The sequence below is a fragment of the Chiloscyllium punctatum genome, chromosome 1 (assembly GCF_047496795.1).
Source record: "Chiloscyllium punctatum isolate Juve2018m chromosome 1, sChiPun1.3, whole genome shotgun sequence".
Classification (NCBI taxonomy): Eukaryota; Metazoa; Chordata; class Chondrichthyes; order Orectolobiformes; family Hemiscylliidae; genus Chiloscyllium; species Chiloscyllium punctatum.
Window position 1 is genome coordinate 160,185,984 of NC_092739.1, and position 6,000 is coordinate 160,191,983.

Below are 6,000 nucleotides of genomic sequence, written 5' to 3' on the forward strand. Positions count from 1 at the left end.
TCCACCCTGCCCCACCCTGCCACGCCCTGCCCCATCCTGATCCACCCTGACCCACTCTGCCCCCACCCTAATCAACCCTGATCCACCCTGCCCCATCCTGATCCACCATGATCCACCTGCCCCGCCCTGCCCCACCCTGCCCCACCCTGATCCACCCCCTGCCCCACCCCTGATTCACCCTGCCCCACCTTAATCCACCCTACTCCACCCTGATCCATCCTGATCCACCCTGCCCAACCCTGCCCCACCTTGATTCACCCTGATCCACCCTACCCCACACCCTGATCCACCCTGATCCACTCTGCCCCACCCTGATCAATGCTGATCCATTTTGATCTACCCTGCCCCACCATAATCCACCCTGCCCCACCCTGATCCACCCTGATCCACCAGGCCCCATCCTAATCCACCCTGTCCCACCCTGCCCCACCCTGATCCACCCTGCTCCAACCTGATCCACCCTGCCCCACCCTGATCCACCCTGCTCCAACCTGATCCACCCTACCCCACCCTGCCCTACCCTAATCCACCCTGCCCCACCCAGCCCCGCACTGCCCTCACACTGCCCCACCCTGATCCACTCTGCCCCACCCTGCCTCACCCTGATCCACCCTGCCCCACCCTGATCCACCCTGATCTACCCTGATCTACCCTGATCTACCCTGCCCCGCCCTGATCCACCCTGATCTACCCTGCCCCACCCTGATCCACACTGACCCACCCTGCCCAACCCTGATCACCCTGAGCCACCCTGCCACACCCAGATCCACCCTGATCCACCCTGCCACACCCAGATCCACCCTGATCCACCCTCATCAATCCTGCCCCATCCTGATCAACCCTGATCCACCCTGCCCTGCCCTGCTCCACACAGCCCCACCCTGCCCACAATGATCCAACCTGCCCCACTCTGCCCCACCCTAATCCACCCTGCCCCATCCTGCTCCACCCTGCCCCACCCCTCCCCACCCTGCCCTGCCCTGCTCCACCCTGATCCATCCTGCCCCACCATGCCCCACCCTGATCTACCCCTCCCCACCCTGCCCCACCCTGCCCCACCCTGATCTACCCTGCCCCACCCTGATCCACACTGCCCCACCCTGATCCACCATGCCCAACCCTGCCCCACGCTGATCCACCCTGCTCCACTCTGCCCATCCAGATCCACCTTGCCCCATCCTGATCCACCCTGCCCCACCCTCTCCACCCTGTCCCACCCTGATCCACCCTGACCCACCCTGACCCACCCTGATCCATCCTGCCCCACCTTAATCAACCCTGTCCCACCCTGCTCCACCCTGCCCCACCCTGATCTACCCTGCCCCACCCTGCCCCATCCTGCCCCACCCTGATCCATCCTGCCCCACCCTGATCCACCCTGACCCACCCTGATCCATCTTGGTGCACCCTCATCAACCCTGCCCCACCCTGATCCACCCTGCCCCACCCTGCCCCACCCTGCCCCACCCTGATCCACTCTGCCTCACCCTGATCCACCCTGCCTCACCCTGACCCACTCTGCCCCACCCTAATCAACCCTGATCCACCCTGAACCACCCTGATCCAACATGCCCCACGCTGCCCACCCTGATCTACCCTGCCCCATACTGATCCACCCTTCCCCACACTGAACCACCCTGCCACACCCTGATCCACCCTGCCCCACCCTACCCCATCCTGATCCACCCTGCCCCACCCTGCCACGCCCTGCCCCATCCTGATCCACCCTGACCCACTCTGCCCCACCCTAATCAACCCTGATCCACCCTGCCCCATCCTGATCCACCATGATCCACCTGCCCCGCCCTGCCCCACCCTGATCCACCCTGCCTCATCCTGATTCACCCTGCCCCACCTTAATCCACCCTACTCCACCCTGATCCATCCTGATCCACCCTGCCCCACCCTGCCCCACCCTGATCCACCCTGCCCCACCCTAATCCACCCTACTCCACCCTGATCCATCCTGATCCACCCTGCCCCACCCTGCCCCACCCTGATCCACCCTGCCCCACCCTAATCCACCCTACTCCACCCTGATCCATCCTGATCCACCCTGCCCAACCCTGCCCCACCTTGATCCACCCTGATCCACCCTACTCCACCCTGATCCACCCTGATCCACTCTGCCCCACCCTGATCAATGCTGATCCATCTTGATCTACCCTGCCCCACCATAATCCACCCTGCCCCACCCTGATCCACCAGGCCCCATCCTAATCCACCCTGTCCCACACTGCCCCACCCTGATCCACCCTGCCCCACCCTGATCCACCCTGCTCCAACCTGATCCACCCTACCCCACCCTGCCCTACCCTAATCCACCCTGCCCCACCCAGCCCCACACTGCCCTCACACTGCCCCACCCTGATCCACCCTGATCCACTCTACCCCACCCTGCCTCACCCTGATCCACCCTGCACCCACCCTGATCCACCCTGATCTACCCTGCCCCGCCCTGATCCACCCTGATCCACCCTGCCCCGCCCTGATCCACCCTGCCCCGCCCTGATCCACCCTGATCCACCCTGCCCCACCCTGCCCCACCCTGATCCACACTGACCCACCCTGCCCAACCCTGATCACCCTGATCCACCCTGCCACACCCAGATCCACCCTGATCCCCCCTGCCACACCCAGATCCACCCTGATCCACCCTCATCAATCCTGCCCCATCCTGATCAACCCTGAGCCACCCTGCCCTGCCCTGCTCCACACAGCCCCACCCTGCCCACAATGATCCAACCTGCCCCACCCTAATCCACACTGCCCCATCCTGCTCCACCCTGCCCCACCCCTCCCCACCCTGCCCTGCCCTGCTCCACCCTGATCCATCCTGCCCCACCATGCCCCACCCTGATCTACCCTGCCCCACCCTGATCCACACTGACACACCCTGATCCACCCTGACCCACCCTGATCCACCATGCCCAACCCTGCCCCACGCTGATCCACCCTGCTCCACTCTGCCCATCCAGATCCACCCTGACCCACCCTGATCCACCCTGCCCCACCCCTCTCCACCCTGTCCCACCCTGCTCCACCCTGATCCATCCTGCCCCACCTTAATCAACCCTGTCCCACCCTGCTCCACCCTGATCCATCCTGCCCCACCCTGATCTACCCTGCCCCACCCTGCCCCACCCTGCCCCACCCTGATCCATCCTGCCCCACCCTAATCAACCCTGCCCCACCCTGATCCACCCTGACCCACCCTGATCCACCTTGGTGCACCCTCATCAACCCTGCCCCACCCTGATCTACCCTGCCCCACCCTGCCCCACCCTGCCCCACCCTGATCCATCCTGCCCCACCCTGATCCACCCTGACCCACCCTGATCCATCTTGGTGCACCCTCATCAACCCTGCCCCACCCTGATCCACCCTGCCCCACCCCGCCCCACCCTGCCCCACCCTGATCCACTCTGCCTCACCCTGATCCACCCTGCCTCACCCTGCCTCACCCTGACCCACTCTGCCCCACCCTAATCAACCCTGATCCACCCTGAACCACCCTGATCCAACATGCCCCACGCTGCCCACCCTGATCTACCCTGCCCCATACTGATCCACCCTTCCCCACACTGAACCACCCTGCCACACCCTGATCCACCCTGCCCCACCCTACCCCATCCTGATCCATCCTGCCCCACCCTGCCACGCCCTGCCCCATCCTGATCCACCCTGACCCACTCTGCCCCACCCTAATCAACCCTGATCCACCCTGCCCCATCCTGATCCACCATGATCCACCTGCCCCGCCCTGCCCCACCCTGCCCCACAATGATCCAGCCTGCCTCATCCTGATCCACCCTGCCCCACCCTAATCCACCCTACTCCACCCTGATCCATCCTGATCCACCCTGCCCAACCCTGCCCCACCTTGATCCACCCCTGATCCACCCTACTCCACCCTGATCCACCCTGATCCACTCTGCCCCACCCTGATCAATGCTGATCCATCTTGATCTACCCTGCCCCACCATAATCCACCCTGCCCCACCCTGATCCACCCTGATCCACCAGGCCCCATCCTAATCCACCCTGTCCCACACTGCCCCACCCTGAGCCACCCTGCCCCACCCTGATCCACCCTGCTCCAACCTGATCCACCCTGCCCCACCCTGATCCACCCTGCTCCAACCTGATCCACCCTACCCCACCCTGCCCTACCCTAATCCACCCTGCCCCACCCAGCCCCGCACTGCCCTTACACTGCCCCACCCTGATCCACTCTGCCCCACCCTGCCTCACCCTGATCCACCCTGCCCCACCCTGATCCACCCTGATCTACCCTGATCTACCCTGATCTACCCTGCCCCGCCCTGATCCACCCTGATCCACCCTGCCCCACCCCTGCCCCGCCCTGATCCACCCTGATCCACCCTGCCTCACCCTGATCCACCCTGCCCCACCCTGATCCACTCTGCCTCCCTGTTCCCCCCTGATCCACCCCTGCCCCACCCTGATCCACCCTGCCCCACCCTGCCCCATCCTGCCCCACTCTGCCCTTCTCTGCCCCACCCTGATCCACCCTGATCCAACCTGCCCCACCCGACCCTGCCCTACCTTGCCCCACTCTGCCCCACCTTACTCTGCCCTGATCGACTCTGCTTAATCTGGCCAAGCTCATTCTCACTTTGAACAACATAGGTTTAAAAGAACCTCTTTGGGAAGGTAAAGAGACTTAAGAGCCATGAGTGAGAGTGCGTGGAGATGGATTAAATTGAGGCATTTCAGGTCAGAGCAGATTATTATCTGCATAGGGAGATTGTGCAGCATAAGAGACAGATAATGGGGCAATAGCACCAGGGTGAATAGCTTTAGGGGAGAGCCAGCACAGTCAGGAGAAACCAAATGGCCTCCTGTGCAGCAGTAGTCTGTGATTCTGTAAATTCCAGAGCTAATTTGGCACATTTGCCAATGGTGAAGTGACTGAAGGAGACTAGGACCAGTATCAATCCCTCTAATGTTTCTTCACAGGGTAACTCCACTGGCATGGTGGCTTAGTGTTTAGCACTGCTGCCTCACAGCACCAGGGACCTGGGTTTGATTCCAACCTCGGGCGACTGAGTGTGTGCAGTTTGCGCATTCTCCCCCGTGTCTGTGCAGGTTTCCTCCCGTAATTCAGAGATGTGCAGGTTAGGTAAATTGGGCATGCTAAATTACCCACAGTGTTCAGGGATGTGTAGGTTAGGTTCATTAATTAGGGATAAATGTAAATAATATGGTAGGGGGAATGGGTCTGGGTGGGTTACTCTTTGGAGGCCTGTTTCCACTCTGTAGGGATTCTAAGAGGGCTGTGCGTGACAGCAACTTCTGAAACTAGAGATCAATGCATTGGCACACTGTACTGGCATGGAAAGAGCTGTGTGCCGCCAGGCAGCTTGGAGGGGATATTGGTGTAAATATCTGGGAGGGTGATAGGACAGGAGGCTACAGAGACTGGGAGGGGCATGACCAAGCGGCCATTTGGAAACAAAGTCGTTGACAGTGAATGCAATGAGCCATCAAAGCATTAATGCCAGCATCATAACAATCTGCTCCTTCCAACTCTTCAATGAGAACCATGAATTTCACAGCACAGATTACACAGGAGGAGAAATGTGTTGGGCAATTAATTAAACTCACATTTCTCACACAAGTCTTGACCTGAGTGCCCTTGAGACAGCATTCTTTGGGGAAATAAATGAGAAACTGCTTCAAATATTTTGGACCTCCAAGCACAGAGAACTTTCTACAAAAAATACACTGTCATGTTCTGCCACAGAGTTTAGGTCATGCCAACATTTGCAAATATTTTCAAATTATTTCCAAACATTCACTTGTAAATTCTTACTAATTCCTCCCAGAGTGTATGCTATGTTCCCTTTCTGTTTTGAGGTATTTCTGCATTGTATTTCAGGTGTGTGGTGAACAGTTGTCCTCAATTAGAAACTGAAAGAACTGCAGATACTGTAAATTGGAATCAAAAATAGAAATTGTCAGAAACGTTCAGCA